We start from the raw sequence: 17,633 nt of genomic DNA, 5'->3' as shown, positions 1-17,633 counted from the left end.
ATGATTCCAAATGCACAATGTGAAAATAAAGAGATCTGTAGAAAAATACTATTCCATATCAACATAAACAGATCAACAGTAAAAACAGATCAACAAAAGCAGTTAATCAAACATGTAGACTAGGATCCTCCATTGACTGGCATAGGTCACAGGTCCTGTCCACCGTTTTCCGCATCTTTGGCCCATTCCGCTCCATCTTGAGCAACTTCGCTCCGCTTGAGCATCTTGCGCATCTTTGTGCGACTTTCATCACATCCGCTTTTTTAGGAATAAAGTGCGTATCGAATGTACGTCTTAGGAATACTGCTTCTTCATCTTTGGAATAGGTGCGTATCAATTGTAGGACTTCATAATGAGATCCGGTTAAGTCATGGAGGGACGTCATATAGACAAGTAAAGTTCGCTTCCTCCCTGGTAAGATCATCTTTCTGATCATGGATGTGCGACATCGTCTGTCAAACTGCGTTCAGCAAAGGTCATGGAGGAACGTAGCCATTTTTCGTCGGCTTTCAAGCTCCTCTCAGCTTGCCTCCCTGATAAAGTTCATCTCGTCGCACAATCCATCTCTTCAACCTTATTCAGAGAGCCGGCCAAGTGTACCGTAGCTACTCTTTAACTAGATGAGTCGATACATTGGGATGCCGACATAAGCCGTAGCAACTCCTATTAAATCAGTTTTACTGATCCATCATCTCATTCGACCCATCTCCGTCGCCTCTGTCTCGCGGTGGACGTTTTCGAGTTGGGCCCGGCTGGTTTTTATCAGATGTCCGATCAACCGGTTCTGCTGATCCAGCTGGCACGTCCTCATCCGCTTGAACTCGTAAGACGATGTGACGTGGACCACGACCTTTTCCTTGTCGCGAACGTTTGATCGCGTTCAATCGATGTCGTGCGTCATCTTCCTCACGTTGCAAATTCCGATTCTGAGGATCTTCAGCTAATTGTTGTCTGACATCTTCGTACTGATTCCGGATGTTCTGGTTTCGAGCAGCTCGTCTGCCCGGTGTATTCGGAACTTTTGCCGATGTCGACTGCTGAGGTCCTTTCCATACCAGGTGATCCTCTATATACTCATGGACTCGATCTTTCGGATCGATATACGGCGTTTCCATGGTGTCGCGAATACGGTTGATCCATTCCTGGTATTATGCTTCGTGCGTTTCGTGAAGATTACAATCATCGAATCGTTTTTTGCAGATCGCCAGTCCTTCATTCGCTTTGCGCAGGATCTCCTGATGTTTCGATGGCATGCCTAAGTTAGCAGCCTTTTCTCGGAACACAGGCGGAACTTTCCCTTTCGTAAAGTCCGAAAACAACTGATTCTGTGTCGGGTAGTGTCCCAATCTTGCGGCGAAGACCTTCTGACCAAACGTTCTCGACTTGTAGTCGGTAGGGTCCACTGTCAATCCAATGCCTGCTCGCGCTGCTAGTACTTTGAATGCCGGATTCACGTTGCGTAGCACAAATTGTGCTACATATTCACGCCGCTCCTTGATCTCTTGGTAGTGGAACTGTGTCCACTCCGTTTTATCGATCGTGTCCAATGGGACTTCCAGTAGACTCAGGTCCAACAAACTTGGTAGACCGCACTGCCGGATCGGTGCATAACACGTTTTCGCCGATTCGGTAGTGATCTCTAGACTGCCGAGTCTCCTCTCTCTGAGCTCATCTTCATATCCAGAATCCCTCAGAAATTCGCGGAGATGGTGGAGCTGCGTATGTATCATTACTGACTGCTCCGACTCGATCTCCAATCCGAGGTATCGACAAATCTCTGCTCATTGAGTTTCAACGTCGTCCATATCATAAGTTTTACTGATCAAGCGTCTTTGAGCGTTATCGAACCTGGAGGTGGTATTACCCCTCTGACGACCATCTGGTTCACGTCGTCGATCAGGCTCCGGTTGATTTCGTCGTTGATGGCAGTTATCTGATTCGTGAGGGCCTTCCTGCTCACGTTGTGCCGTACTGGCTGATGTCGACGGTTCGAGATCACGGTCCAATACAACATTCCGTTTGTGGACGATGCTTTCAGATGATAGTTCCATTGGTTCATCATCGTCCATCGTAATGACTAATGGTTCTACCATGTGAACCACTGATTTCACCTTTGGCTGTTTCGGCGGAGTATCGTCGCGTTCTCCACTCGAAGTCCTTTTATGATTGATCGGGAAACCCGCGAAGTAATTCATGTCATCCTGCCATCCCTTATCGTATGGGCTGCGACTTCTGACGGGTCCCTTTAAGGTTCCTTCTCGTCGTTCTGGTGTGAACCCCCTGACTTTTGGATGACAGAAACCAACTCCCATCGGTATCTGTTGACGTGGTCCATCTCGACGCATTTCGTCTTGACGAGGTTCATCTCGTCGTGTGTCGACTGGTTCATGGCAACGATGTGCGCTGGTCTCGATTACCTGATCTCCATGTCGCACCCATGATCTGCCGCCGCGGTAGTCGTAGTCGCGCGAGCGTGATCTATCATCTCTTTCGTTATGATAGTCACGAGTTTGTTCTCGAGAATACTCTCTCGACCGTTCGTTTCGAGAGTCGTAGTTCCGTTCGCGTGAATATTCCCGTGATCGCTGATGTTCACTCCTCGCTGGTGATCGAGGTCGTTGGAAACCTTCATCTCGTCTGCAATTTTGAAATGCTTTCATAACATCGCGCTCCATCTCATGTGTCTTTCGAGCTTCTTCAGTCATCTTTTCAATCAACAATTTGGTATCCGGTTTAGGTGGTTCGCCTTTCTCCAACCTCATCTTTTCACGTACTAGGACCTCGAGTAAGCTGGCCCGAATCTTCGACGGTTCTTTAATCAGCTCGTCGATCTGGAGGAGGGTGACCTTTATCCTAGCCACCGCTTCATCTGCGTTCAGTTGGGCCACAGGAATAGGGGCTTCGCCCTGCACCGACCCTTCTCGGTGCTCCTGGGCTGCCCGTTGTTCAGCACGTTTCCTACTGGCTGTCATCTCATCTGCCAGATCCTTCTGTCGTTTCTCCTCCATCATTCGTGCTTGATCTGCCTCAAACTTTTTACGGTAAGCATCGCACTGATCATCTTGTGGAGGTTCGTAAGTGGCATCCCAACCGATTTCGCCATTCTGGATCGCTTGACGGTAGCGATCTTCAATGAGCATCTTTTGTCCTGGAGGAATCGTCTTCCATGCACCTGCAGATGTAATGGTTCGGAAAACGTCCTTATTTCCCCGGGTGGCTTCAGTATATGCCACCAAAGTTCGATTTGGTTCTTTGAATATGCAGTACCAGCAAGCAATCTCCTTTCTCGACCTTATTATTTCTGATACAGTCCGGACATTTAGGATCATAGCCCGTAAACGGATCAACTTGGGAGTCCACAGGACGTTTCGCAGGTACAGCTGCTTGACTTTTCGGAGGTGCAGCTTGACTTCGCGCATTTGCAGATCCAGCTTGGTTCCTTACAGGCGCAGGTGCTGCCTGGTTTCTCGCGGCTGCCGGTGTTGCTTGACTTCTCACTGCCAATGGTGCCGCTTGACTGTTCGGTTTGGCTGGACCTTTTTGAGCCATCTCTTGTCGAAGTCTGCAATGTCAAAAAGTATCACAATATCATCTCATCATCTCATAACCATCTCACGATCATTCTTATCATCTTTTACGCCTAAGTTAGGCTATTTCCGTACTGAGCTGAGACCTTCCTAGCTCATGATGACATTTTTAACACTGTAACATGGTGACCTTTCCATGTTGTCAGTTCTAAGCTCATTCGCCTATTTGACTGATGTGGTTATCTCATCTTCTCATCTCATTTAGCGTATTCGCTGAGTTGCGTTGACCATCTATTTTAACGTTTTTCATCTCGGTTATTTCGACTTTTTCGCCTTCGTTAAACTGATATGATGCCGTTCATCTGTGATATGCGGTGGACCTTCCTGACCGCACATCACGCATCTCTTATTCACTCTTGAACTGATGTGTCAACCGACTCTGCTGTTTCAGTCGCCGCTGGCACAGTATCTTCAATTTCTGCCGATTTTGTTTCGGTATCGCTGGTTTTGAGCTCGGCCGGTGCCGGCTGTTGCGATTCCAAGGCAACTTCCTGAGATGCCGGAATCTTCGCTGAATCCACGATCTCCTTCTCTGGAGTATCTTCCGGAAGCTCCTCGGATTTTGAGAAGATGCGACCATTTTTGATTTCCAACAGTTTATCAACGATTAGGCTTTCGACTGCCAATTTAATCACCTCCCGATCACTTTCAATATTGTAAATTCCCAGCTCATAATTCACGGCGAAAAAGTTTGATAGATCGTCTCATGTGACTCCCATCGATCCGCCAAGTCTCGGCATCGCCGCGTCGGTAATGGCGATTTTCCAAAACTTCAATTCCATCTTCAGTCGTGGAGGTAGCATTGGCTGCGGCAGGTAATAAGACCATCGGTTGGTATCCGAGTAACAAAGGCCCAATTTTCCTTCTTTGTAGGCTCTCTTGGTCATCCTGTCGAAGCTCACGCCAGATAATTTCAGGACTCGGTTGGCACATATTGTCGATCTGAGGTCTCTTTGAGTCATCGTCTGGAATGGCTGTCTCGCCAAGATGTTCTTAAGTTCGTTGTAGCCGCCTGTCCTGACGTTGAAGTCTCATCCGGTTCATTATCTGACTCGTAGTCTAATTCCATAATACCTTTCGGTGTTAACGATTTCTTCAACTTATCTGCCTCGATCTTTTCTCTGGCAGCTCTCTTCTGATCTCCCTTTTGAAGCATCACGTTTAACAGGGGAGTTTCCGGATCATTCCGCTGAGGAATTGGAAGTTTTTCCATCACTTCGCTGCCGGAGAAATTGAAGTAATCATGTAAATCCTCCGGAATGAACCCCAACAAGGTGTATCGAATTGGAGACCCCTCGTACGCGTAGGTGGTGAGGACTTTACCTTCTTGGACCATGTTTGTCAACGCTGTCTCATTTCCCGCCTCTATCTCGGCGATCATGCCCATTCCACCTTGCCGTAATCCATTCATATATTGGCTAATACGGTGTCGAGTAGATCCAACCGGGCTCCGCAAGCCTGTTATAGCCACCTCGATCTGTCTTCTCTTGTTAGCATGTTCCTCGAACAGCGTTTTATCGATTCCGCCTGTTCTAATCAGTTTCGTTTTGCAACGCCAGTCGAGGTGTTTCTTAACCACTCTACCCGTATTCAGGGCGAAATCAATTATCGTATCCAACTTTGAAGGAGTAAGGCGACGATTGTTATCATTTAGCCAAGTTTTTGCGCGTTGACGAAATCTCAGCGTCACCGAGGTGTCACCTCGTGTGCGGAACGTAGACATAATATAATTTGTAGCTGCGATAAGGTCATCCGGTGTCAACGTGTCATCATCATCTCCCAATTCTTCAAAATCAGGAAATGGCTTATCGTCCTCCGGTTCAGAGTATTCCAGATCGCTATCGCCCTGTCTCCTGGTATACTGTGCCAACCCGACAGCATCAATGCGTTGGACCGCTTCAGGTTTAGACTTCTTCTTAACACTTTTCTTCTTTGCGCTCTTCTTCTGTTTCTCCAACGCCATTTGTTTCTGTTTTTCTAGAGTCGCTTCCAAGCTATTGGGTGCCACTTTCGGCTCTCCCGTCTGACTTCGCGTAGCTCGAGCTGAGATGTTAAGCTTCGAAGCGATCGTCGATGTGCTTGGACGACTCGACTCTGATGCTGTCGTCGACTCGCGGGATGTCTCACGTTTCCCTTTTTTTTGTTGTAATTTCTCTCTGCGTTCTTTTTGAGTTGACGCCGACATGATCTGCCCCACTTTAATCGCTCTCTTTATCGCGATAGTCGGTGGCTTCGGTTTATCTTCCGGTGTCGATGTTGCTGACTGTATCACATGCTTTTTCGGCGTTGTCATTGAAGATCTCAGACTTTTGTCGATCTCGGCGACATCGTCCTCATCTGATTGCTCGCTAACGATCTCTTCGTCATCAGATGGGGATTGGTCCTTCCTTTTTCCCCCTTTCTGTTTCTGATTTCTCTGAGATTTCCCTTTTGACTTCTTTGTTTCCGTTTTCTCAGGTTTAACGACCGTCTTCTCTGGCTTTTCCGATTCCTTTGACTTTGTATCTGCTTTAGATGACCTCGGTTTCGGTTCTTCTTTGGATGATTTCGTTCTGGATTCATCTTTAGATGATCTCGGTGCTGGTTTGTCCTCCTCCGAGTCTTCTTGAACCGTCTCTTCGTCATCTTCTTCTTCAGATTCCCCCGGTGGGTAACATCGATCACAGTTCACATCGTTGCATTCCTTGTGATCGGCTCCTTGAATAATCGCAATCGCCCGTTGCAACGATCGTCTTGGGTTATTTGCATCAACTGGTTCGACCTGAGGAGCATTTTCTCCTTGTGGAGCATCATCTCCCGATGGAGCATCTTCAGCTTCCATCTGCTCTTCGACTTCGCCGGCATGACCTTCCTCTTCTTCTGCCTGCTTAAGTTTGCAATAAATCTCGTGGATTTCGGCCGCCGCTGAAAAATGTTTCGCTGGTGGATCCATCTCATAAACCAGATGATATTGCGGTGTGTAAACCAGTGTACGGAGATGGCCCTCCTCAGTTGAAGTGGTTGTCACCCTGATGTAAGCTCCATCTGCGACAGCTCGGTGACTCATGATGTTCAAAACTCCCTCTCTGTTGGCTTTGACATTTTTTTTCAGCTCGGGCGGCATCATGTTATACAGTTCCGCCAATGCTTTCTCGTTCTCCATATTGACAAATTCCTTCTCTTCTTTCGATGTGAACCAGCGTGCGAATGGAACGGGATCTCCCGATATAAGGTCGACGATTTCTGTGATCATCACCCTTGGTGGTCCAATCGCAAAATGAAGTCCCAATTTAAATATCCTGCAGGTCATATCCTGGTACAGGTAGGTCGTATCGTATGCCTCCTTCGGCTTACTTTGACCATCTGGTTCGATCCCCTCTTTCAGCTGATTTCTATCAACTGACAGCATCTCCCCGTCGGTTGCGTACATGTACACAAAGTGGACCTCGTACGTTCCCACTCGTATACAGATCCATGCTTTCTCTTTCACCGCTATTGGCGTGATCAGTTGTCTTAGCATCTGAATGAGGATTCGCGGGTTTGTACGGTCTTCCTCTCGTTCGATCTTGGTCAACGCCTCCAGCACTTCATCTCTCGACTGTTTAGAGATCTGGTTTCTTATTTCCGCCGGTGCTGTTCGTTGATATGAGGGAATCTCCTCGTTCGTGACTTTATCGACAATCTGGGCCGTAACTTTGTGCGGGGGTCCTTCCGATTTTGAGTATGTCACTGTATATGCGCGAACTCTCGGTGCGATCATCGGAGTTAACGGGTGAGTTCTTGCAGGTATCTGCTCCTTCGGTGGTTCCTTACTCACCGAGGGTTTCACTGGTATTACCGATGTCTCTTGCGTCTTCGGCGATTCCTTGCTCACCGTGGTTTTCGCTGGTACCGGTTTCTCTTGTACTTTCGGCGGTTCCTTACTCGCCGTAGGCTTCACTGGTATCGGCTGCTCTTGTGCTTTCGGCGGTTCCTTACTCGCCGAAGGCTTTTTAGCCTGATGACCCGTTTCTGCCGATTTGGGGCTTGTCGTCTGTGATCTGTTTCGTTTAGTACTACCGCGAGATGAGTCCGCTGTCGAGCTCTCCCGTGATCTCGCTCGTTGCTCAATCGCTTCTTCGATTCGTCTTTTCTGTTCTTTTAAGTCCGCATCGGTCATCTCCTCTACTGATTTCATGGTGGGTGTACCGGGTTTCGATGTGCTGCTCGCTGTAGGTTGCATCTGTGATGAACCAGCTACAACGGCTTCAGATTGTACAGCTTCTTCTGGGAACTTATCAATCCATCTCAAGATCCGTTCGATCATCTTTGGCCATGGTCTATTTATCAGCGCCTGATGGTACGTTTTCATTGTCGCAACTTTGATACCGATCTCTTTTCGTGCTTCCTGCACCTTTTCCTTTCGCTCTTTCAGCGCTAAGTGCCCCGGATCGGTTACAGCCATCTGCTCTATCATATACCCATAGAAGAGCTGTTCGTCGTTAACCCTCTCGTGTATTCTGTAGTAGTCTCGGCACAACCGGTTGAAGTTGTGGATCGCCTTCCGATCATCTTCTGTGATCTCCTCAGAGTCTCCCACGATCATATTAAGCTGTTCATCATCCTCGCTTACATTCACCGCCAATCTCGGTACGTATCTGGAGGGTGAACCTGGGGGACTTATTTTCATCGTTTCCAACTGAGGACCTAGTGGGGGCAACATCCCTGGTGGTCGAGGTGAACCGAGATTTCCATGTTGCGATCTTCCGCCTCTTTTGTTCGGAGATCGTCGCTCAAATCGGTGAGGTGGACGAGGTGCCCTAAGGACGCCGAATGACCCCGTAGACGCTGTCTCAGTCCAGTCGCCTGGGAATAATGACGGAAAAGATAACGACTCTGGTGCTGGCGCCCTTCCGCCGCGCACTGATCCCGGCGGTGATCCGGCGATTATCCCACTATGTCGAACTGGTGTCGACATCAGACCTCCGAATCCGTGATGTCTGACGGGTGTCGATGGTCTTCCGCCGAATCCACCATGTCGGACGGGTGCAGATGACATCCCGCCAAATCCACCATGTCCTGTCGGAAAATTCGGTGCGTTTTGTCGTGGGGGTGGTGGTGGTCCCATAGGCACCTGTACTGATCCATACATTGTTGGATTCTGCGTTCCAGGAAACGGTTGGAAAGGATCGTTTTGTATCGGATATTGGTCCGGCCAGATGGCCGTGGGTCACCCAATTCTTTGTATTGTAATAACTTGTTGGATCCTGGTACGGTACGTATGCCTGAACACCAGCTACATAGATCGGTTGGTTGCCCGGTCCCGGTTCGTTCTGCGCCGTTCCTGCAGACGATGTGGACTCATCCGGGTAATAAGTGCCTTGACCGTGATCGCCTTCCATTCTTATCGGCGTAGGTGTTTTTAACGGATTTCCGATACTCTCCGTGTCAGAATTCTCTGAATTCTGCCTTTCCAGTCTTTCCATTAACTTTTACCTGCTATAACAATGAAACGATATCTGTTAGCCAGTTTACAACGGTTAACTTTTACGCCTTCCTAGCTCCCGTTCGTAATGTCATAACGCCCATTAATTTTATTTTGTGTATTTGCGTCCTTTAGTTATCCGATCAAGAAGTCTCTTTTCGGCGGCGTCTTCATCACCTCCTTTCCGTGTTAGGAAATCCGTGGGAGTGGGTTTCGACCCCCCCCTTTTTAACTTTCCTTTGCTCGATAGCAGCAGCAATATCGCTTGCCAGCTGTGCAGCTGTTGCTTTCGCTGCTTCGTACTGCTGTTGCCTGTCAGTGGCAGCAGAGCATGGTTTGAAAGAGCTTTTCAAATCACGCTCTGTTGGTTCACCCCCTTCGGCTGATCTTTTGAAAGATCATCATCGTTTTCAGTAGCAGTGCGTGGTTTGAAAGGAGACTGCTGATTCAAGTCTCCTGGAGGGGCACGATCTGCTTCTGTTAGATCTCCGGCCTGTTCGCTCAACTTAATAGTTACTGCTGTTTCGAAGTCCTTGTCTTGTTTCTTCGATCTTCCTCTTTTCTTTTTCTTGGTCTCCGTCACATCTTCTATTCTCTCGGGTAGCATTGAGCGTGGTTCGGGAAATGGAGTTGCTCCATTTTGCGGAGGGCGCTCTGCTATGTCAGCACCATCGGTAGCAGGTCGTGGTTCAAAAGCATCTTTTGGGCCGCGCTCTGCTTCGGCCTGCATCTCGTCTATTCCGGTAGCAGATCGTGGTTCACGCTCTGATATTTCTTCTATATCCTCTCGTTCTTCTGTTAAAGGTGGGTGCCATGGCTTTAATCGATCGATGGAAACGACTTTCAAGTCGGCTTCTTTTTTTATCGGGTCCATTTCGATGACTTCGACCTCATTTGGTCGTGGGAAGCTGAGAATTTTCCAACCTTTATCGTACTTTCTCTTAAAATCCGATTGAACTTTCTTTTTCCCTTGCTTCGTATCTTTAGGAAGTCGAATAAGTACGAAGTCACCGATTTTAAAGTTCTGTTCCGATTTCTTCTTATTATAAACCTCGGCATTCTTCTCGTATGCATCTTTTATGTTGCATCTGGCAACTTCCTCAGCGAATGTCAGATTCTTTTTCATGGTCTCCACCCATTCGTCTGGAGTACCATAGTCATCTGGTAAGTTCGTTTTTGTCACTACATCCTCCGGCATAGTCATCTCTCTTCCGTGTAGCATATAATATGCCGAGTAGCCGGTTGTGGCATGTACCACTCTGTTCATCCCTGAGACCACATACGGAAGATATTTGTTGAATTTCCTTCATTTCCCGCTTTCATATATTGTGCGAGACCATCTCCGATGATCTGCATCTGTCTTTCGACTTGGCCCTGGCCTTCAGGGTGGTACGTCGTTCCGAAGGTGTGTTTAATTTTAAACACGTTGGTGACTTTCGATAGGACTTCCGCTATGAAGTGCCTTCCGCGATCCGTATGTAGGATGTGCGGTGCTCCATGTACCAATATCACATGTTTTACGAAGACTTTGGCAAACTCCTTCGCCGTCTTCATCGGTACTGCTATCACATATTTCGTCAGCTGGTCAATGAACACCGCTATGTATTTGTATCCCCGTTTCTTTGTCGGTAATAAAGGTCCTTTTAGATCAGCATATACTCGGAAGAAAGGATGTCCCACTTTGATGTCTTGCAACTTTCCGGGTGGACATTTCCTTGGTGTCTTGGTGAACTGACATCCCTGACATGCAAGTAGATAATTCTTCACGTCCGTACTCATTCTGTCCCAGTAATATCGCAGTCTTATCGCTGCTAACGTCTTTTCATACCCAAGATGACCTGCTGCTTTCTCATCATTGCAGCGCATGTATGATCGCTCGTCTCATCGTCAGTGGTACGACGTATGACCTTTCTAATCTCCCTTTATTGTCTTTTATTCTGTACAAGATTCCATTCCACAGCTGCTAATGAACTTCGAACTTCGATCTCGTTTGAGCATCTGGTAAGTGTTCGAGTTCATCGATGATCATTGCAAGGTGAGGATCTTTCAGCTGCTTATTCCGGAGCTGTAAGTTCGAGTCGTCTTCCTCTTCTTCATCTCCTTGCATGTTGACGATTCGGATAGTTGCGGTGCTGAGATCGTTCCAGTCCGTGATGACTTTGCATCGCGGCAGCGGTTTATGTCGACTATTCACCTTTTTAGGAAATCTCAGCAGCTTAATTGGGCATTCGTTTAAAGCTCGTACGCAGTTAACGTTGATCGCTGATTCAGCCGGCTCGTTCGCCGTAGCTGGATCATCTTTTACTCGCTTTTCTCGCTCTTCGGCCATCTGTACGAACAGTTGCCACACTTCAACTGCCGGTTCTTTTATGTCATACTCTTTTTTAATGTCCTCGAAATTTGGGATCTCATAAAATTCTTCATTGTGGCATGTCGGACCTTCAATTGGTGCCCTCGATAGTGCATCCGCATTATCGCAGTACTTTCCGGGTTTGTACTCGATCTTGAACTGATGACCTTGTAATGCCATCGCCCATCTCGTAAGTCGCGGATTCATGCCAACTTTGTTCGTTTCTGATCTCAGCAAGTTCGTCAGTGCTTGATCATCTGTTCGTACGGTGAACTCGGAGTAATCAATATACGATTTGAACTTCCTGACGGCAAACACGACCGCCAGACACTCCCATTCAGTTACACCGTAATTCCGTTCAGCTCCATGTAGGACGCGGCTCGCATAGGCAATTGGATGACCTTCTTGTGATAGTACTGCTCCAATTCCTTCTTTGCTTGCGTCACATTCGATTACTGTTGGCTTAGCTGGATCAAATTTTGCTAAGACGGGACCTTCACACAGCAACTTTTTCAAGTTATCGAACTCTTTCGTGTGAACTTCTGTCCAATCTTTTCTCACATGTTTATCGTTTCATAGCAGCTCATATAGATGGCAGGTCTGCTGTGCGTATCCAGCTATGAACCTCCGATAGTAGTTCGCCAGTCCTAGAAATGATCTCAACTGTCGCTCAGTCTGAGGTCGTTTGAACTCTGATACTCCGGTGATCTTTTCGGGGTCCATTCGAACTTTATTTTCGCTGAGTATGTGACCCAGGAATCCCATCTCCCGCATTCCAAATTCACATTTCGTCGGTTTAATGGTGAAACCTGCTTCAACCAAACTCTGAAGGACATTCCTCATATTTTGCATGAAAATTTCGCAAGTCTTTCCAGCAAAAATGACATCATCGATGTATCCGAAGACGCAGCCCTTTCGCTTTGCCTTGGATAGTACTCTGTCCATACACAGTTGAAATGTTGCAGGTCCATTATAGACTCCAAATGGCATCCTTTTAAACCGATACATGCCATCTTGCGTTACAAAGGTCGTTTTATTAATCGATTCCGGAGCCATCGGTATCTGCCAAAATCCACTTTGCAGATCCATCTTTCCATAATATTTGTTGCCTGCACATGCATCTAGTAACTCATCCGGGCTCGGTAGCGGATAATTGTTTTTCTTCGTTAACTTATTCAGCATGATGTAGTTGACGCAGAATCTTGTGCCCATTGTCCCGTCACCGTTCTTTTTCGCAGCCAGCACGACTGGGAAACTCCAATCGGCATCTGATGGCTCGATGACGTCCTGCGCCAGCATCTCTTCGATATGTTTTGTTATGAACTCGCGACCTGTCCAACTGGTTCTGGCGGGATTGCATTTCACCGGTTTCGCATCTCCCGTGTCGATCACATGGGTGATCCCTTTGACATCTCCATACGGTTTGTTTGATGTGGGAAGCACCTTCCAGAACTCCCAAAATGCATTATAGACATCGTTCTTCTGCTCTTGCGTGAGATCAGGCCCGAGTTTCAAGTTCCCGATGATCTTTGTCAGCTCGGTTTTCGTTAGATCGTCCACTTCGGGATCAAAAAGCACGTTTTTTACTGTACCACTATTAATCTGGACGTTCTCCATATGATCGTATGGCTCAACATAGCCGAGAAACTGACCTTTCTTAACAACTTGCCGTTTAATACTGTGGTTAGCAATGACCAGATCAAAGTGCTTTCCTCTATGATCGGTCACTCCCGCTAACGGCTGAACATCAGTTTCCACTTGAAAGACGGGTGCGAACATCAGTTTCTCTTTAGCTGGTACGAATCTTCCCATTCCGACTTTTACACGCGTGCAGACGGATGGTTTCAAAAGGATCCGTTGATCACTATAGACTCTAATGGTCTCTCTGTTCAGTTTCATCCTTTGCACCTTCGTTCTTCTCACTTTGATGTCCTGTTCCTTTTCTTCATCTACTTCATCATCTTCATCGAGATCGAGCAGATCCTCTTGATCTGAGAGGTCGTTTACACCTGAGTCCTCTGAAGTCGTTGAGTTGTCACTTGAGCTCGTCCAATCTGAATCTGAGTCGCTAATCTCGTCATTAACTGCAGCGCTCTTATCAAGCGGTCGTTCATCAACTCCATCTTCCTCAGATGAAAGGTCACCTTCGTCACCATAGAATCGCTAAGTTTTTTCGCTTTAAGGTTTTTGAGCAGAGGTTTGCCCATTTCTCTTGCTTTTATTCCATATTTTACTGCGATTCTCGGATGGCTGCGCGTTACTCGCACTTTCGGTGATGACCTTTGTTTATCAGAGTTCGATCTCTGATCATCTGGAGCTGTTCCTTCCAGTTGATCGATCTCTTCCAAGCTCATCAATCTGCTATTCTCGACCGGTGGACCTTCCTCACCAGTGTCGGGTGCGTTTCCGTCTTTCTTTGCTTCTGTTACTGGGTATTTTTGTCCCGCTGAGATCCTTTTGAGCTCCTCTTTGAACTTTTCCAATATTTCGCCTCGATTCGTTAGCATCTGTGCTATCTCATGAGCTCTTGGTGACCTTTCGTCGTCTGCTTCGATCGTCTCCTCATCTGCAACTTCTTCATATCCGATGGTCTTTTAGTTCCGATGAAGACGCAATTTGCATTTAAATCTTCAGTGAGGAGTTCATTGTTAGGAGTCATCTCATGCATGCACCATTTATCATCTCCTCGTTGAGGGTATTCAGCTCCGTCTGGAACCGGTGCAAAAGTCACTTTCTTCTTGACCGGGTATCCAGCTGGTCCAGCTTCTCTTCGTTTTCGGTATACTTTCAACTCGAGTATATCGTTCTCTGGCAGTGGAGGGAATTCCGTTTCCAACTTTTTCCAATACTTTTCAAAGGATTTTCCATCTCCCTTCTCTAGCGCCTTATAGAACATTTCGAACAGCTCATATACTGGTTTGCCAAGTCCTGTCGGGAAAATGATCGTTGTTCCTTCTCCCTTATAGAGGTGATTAACACGAAAGTCCCAGAATAGGTCTGTCCTAGCATTTTCCCACATGATTCCTTCATCAAATACTTCGTTTATTTCTCGATCAAGTTTCGATCGGAGATGCTTGACCTTCGGGTCTGATCTCCCTAGGTTCGCAATCATGCTGTCGACGCTGTTATCCCAATGAAGTAATGATCTCCCCCTTGTTATGATGAAGTTTCGGACGCAGGATAACCATTCCTTATATCGCTGCCAATGGTAGCGCTCGATGTGCTGGTTCCACATTGAGTTTGTCCTGCTAATACTCTTGACTTCCTTCTGGACATGATTTTTCATGTCCTCGATTGCTGCGTTGCACCTTGGCCAGTCTGTGAGATCATCTTGGTGAGCATCTCGACAACATTCTTCGCATTTCCATTGAGGTTGCACTCGACACGGATTCTCGTTGTAACCGTGATGACAACTGCTAATACGTTCTTCCAGTGTCATTTTATCGAGACAAGCGAACGGGTTATTGCTATCGTCAATTTCCGTGTTCCAAAAACCGTGATTCGGTGTCCCTTAGTCTTGTCAGATGAGATTTCGATGATCTCCGGTTGTTTTTCATTTCGTTGATCTCTCAACTGTTTAACTGCTCCATCTCGTATGTCACTTAGGAGTACCTGTTCGTCTTCCGTCATCGTTTTCGGAGCTTCAAGTTCCGTTTCGAACTTCTTATCGTTCCAAACTTTGGCAACTTTTATTCCCAGTGCCTCTGGTACAGGGATTAACTTTGCCCACTCCATTCCAGGTACAAGAGCTCGTTTCGCTTCAGTAGCTGCCTCCTTTTGTATGGCTGCGATCTGTTCCATCGTTAACGGAGTTTCATCTATCATTCCCGGTGCCTCTGGTACTGGGATGACATCTTTATCCGTTCCCTTTTGATCATCTTTCGTCGTTCCCGGTGCCTCTGGTACTGGGAGAACGACGTTTGCCCGTTCTTTCGGTTTAACTGATGATCTTCCCAGGCGGATGGTGATCTCTTTTTGGATGGCTGCCATCTGTTCAATTATTGACAGCTGAGCAGGTGAACCTCCCCTTGGTTGGTTCATTATCTGCTTTCCCGGTGCCTCTGGTACTGGGATAGCCTTTTGATCCATTTTAGCTGCTTTTACAAGTCCGGTGACCTTTCCGGCTTGAACTTTAACAGCTGATTTTGGCTCATCTTCAACTTCCTCCTCCCCATGATTATCGATCAGGACGAACTTCGTCGCCAAGAAATCATGTCCCAATAAAACTTGTACATCATCTGTTTTCGGTCGTACGTAGAAGGAGTGTTGACTGGTCCGTTTCCGCAATGTCACCGGTGCTACGCAATAATGTGTCACGTTGAAGCCTGATGCCCCGCTGATTCCGTTAATTCTCACCAATCGATCTGGTGGCAGCGGTAAAACATGAAGTCCGTTCTTTTCACAAAACGGTCGGCTGATCAGTGATGTTTCTGCACCAGTGTCTAACATCGCCAAAACCTTTATGTCGCCAATTTTGACCTCATGTGTGTACGCTTCAATCCTTTTCGGCAAGTTGTGCTTCGATCCATTTTGTACTTTGAGCGTACGAACAGTACATTTAACTGGGATGAGCGATACAGGTCCCGGATCTATATCAACTACTGAAGAAGGCACCTGCCCGTTCGTTAAGGTGTTGTTCTTCTTCAGTATCGAGCTCAGATGATCGATCCTCTTGGGACGTCAGTTCGGATATCATAAAATTGTCTCTTCTCATTTTCCTTTGAGCTTTTCATCATCTCACACCCCTTTTCCTTTGCAGCTTTTTCATCGTTGACGATCTTTTCGACCTCGTTTAGTTGCCCCTTCGCAACTTCCGTATGATCTTTGATCACCTCGGAGATGGTCTGATGCAATGTCACATCATCTGGTTTGTCACGCAGATGCTCAATAACCTCATCTGTGATCTGGTCAGCTCGTTCCAGCTCATCTTTCTCGCTGTCTTTCAGCCGATCTGGTGATCTCTCATATGTGACCATCTCATATCCATTTTGAGTCATCCAGTCTAACACCTTCGCAGATACCTCATTGTTAGTTTTCGTTGGGTCGATCTGCGACGACATTCCATCTGTCCGAGTTGGTGACTTGTCATTCGGATCTTTTTGCAGGGCTTCTGTTAAGTCCCGTGACCTTTCAGTTGGTTTCATGGAAAATCCTCCACTTGGTAGCTTTTGTAACGGAACTTTTTCTCCGTAATTCGGCGGTTTATCGGTTGGAGGAGCATTTCGCTTCTGGTCAACGAGTGTCTTCTTATACTCCATCTCGTTGAACACTGGGACGAGGTTTCCCCAGATTTGCTTCCGTTGTAACGTAACTGCATCATCCAATCATCCAATGAGTCATCGGAGGTCCGTAGTGCTCGTCCACTCTCTGTAAGCTGCGCTTTTCGCAGTGTCAGTTCCTTTTCCTGACCTTTTGCAACGATCTTTTCGTCATCGCTTTTAGCGTTAGCACTTGCTCCACGATCTCTCACTGGTACAGAAGATGGTGACAGGTCATTTCCCTGTTTACGCGGATGCTCTCGGAACTTGGCATGCTGCTCCTCAGCTTCTTTTTGTTCCATCTTCTTCTTCAAGTTCGCTTTTCGGATGATCTCATTACGTTGAGCACGCCGTTCTTTTAACTTTTCGGCGCTGCATCTCCCCTTATTGTCCAGCTGATCCCCAGCAGTACCATTCTGCTGTGTTTTCGCAGTTCCATTCTGCGCAGGTGGTCCTTTCCTCACCTGTGGTGGCATCTTTTGAGCCATCTCACTCACAGTACCATTCTGTGGTGACTTCGCAGTACTATTCTGCGGAAGTGGCCTTTTGTCCACTTGCACTGGTTTCCCGATAACCAGTTCGTTTCGTTGATGTGGTGGCATCTTTTGAGCCATCTCCCTTGACTGATGTAATGGCATCTTATAAGCCATGTCTCTCGCAGTACCATTCTGCGGAGATCGCGCAGTACTATTCTGCGTTCCTCCTTTATCCGGTGGTTTCGGTTCAGGGAGATCAGCAGGCTCACCGGCGCCTACTGATCTTGGCCGTTTCCCTGATCCAGCACCTGCTGTTGCTGCTGGACTTTTCGTTTCCTTGGGCAGCGCCGTTCGCGCCGCCAGCGTTCTGGTCGCCGCCACCATCATTCCTGTTGGCGCGCCAGCTGCCTCCATACCGGTTACCGAAGTTGCCGCGCCCATTGCCGCGACCTCGTCCGCGTAAGCCACCTCTTCCTCCGCCGTTGTAGCCGCCGCCGCCTTGTCCGTTTCCTTGGTCGG

Source organism: Paramacrobiotus metropolitanus, unplaced genomic scaffold (genome assembly GCF_019649055.1).
Source record: "Paramacrobiotus metropolitanus isolate TYO unplaced genomic scaffold, Prichtersi_v1.0 Parri_scaffold0000001, whole genome shotgun sequence".
Taxonomy (NCBI): Eukaryota; Metazoa; Tardigrada; class Eutardigrada; order Parachela; family Macrobiotidae; genus Paramacrobiotus; species Paramacrobiotus metropolitanus.
Note: the sequence above shows the minus strand (reverse complement) of the source record.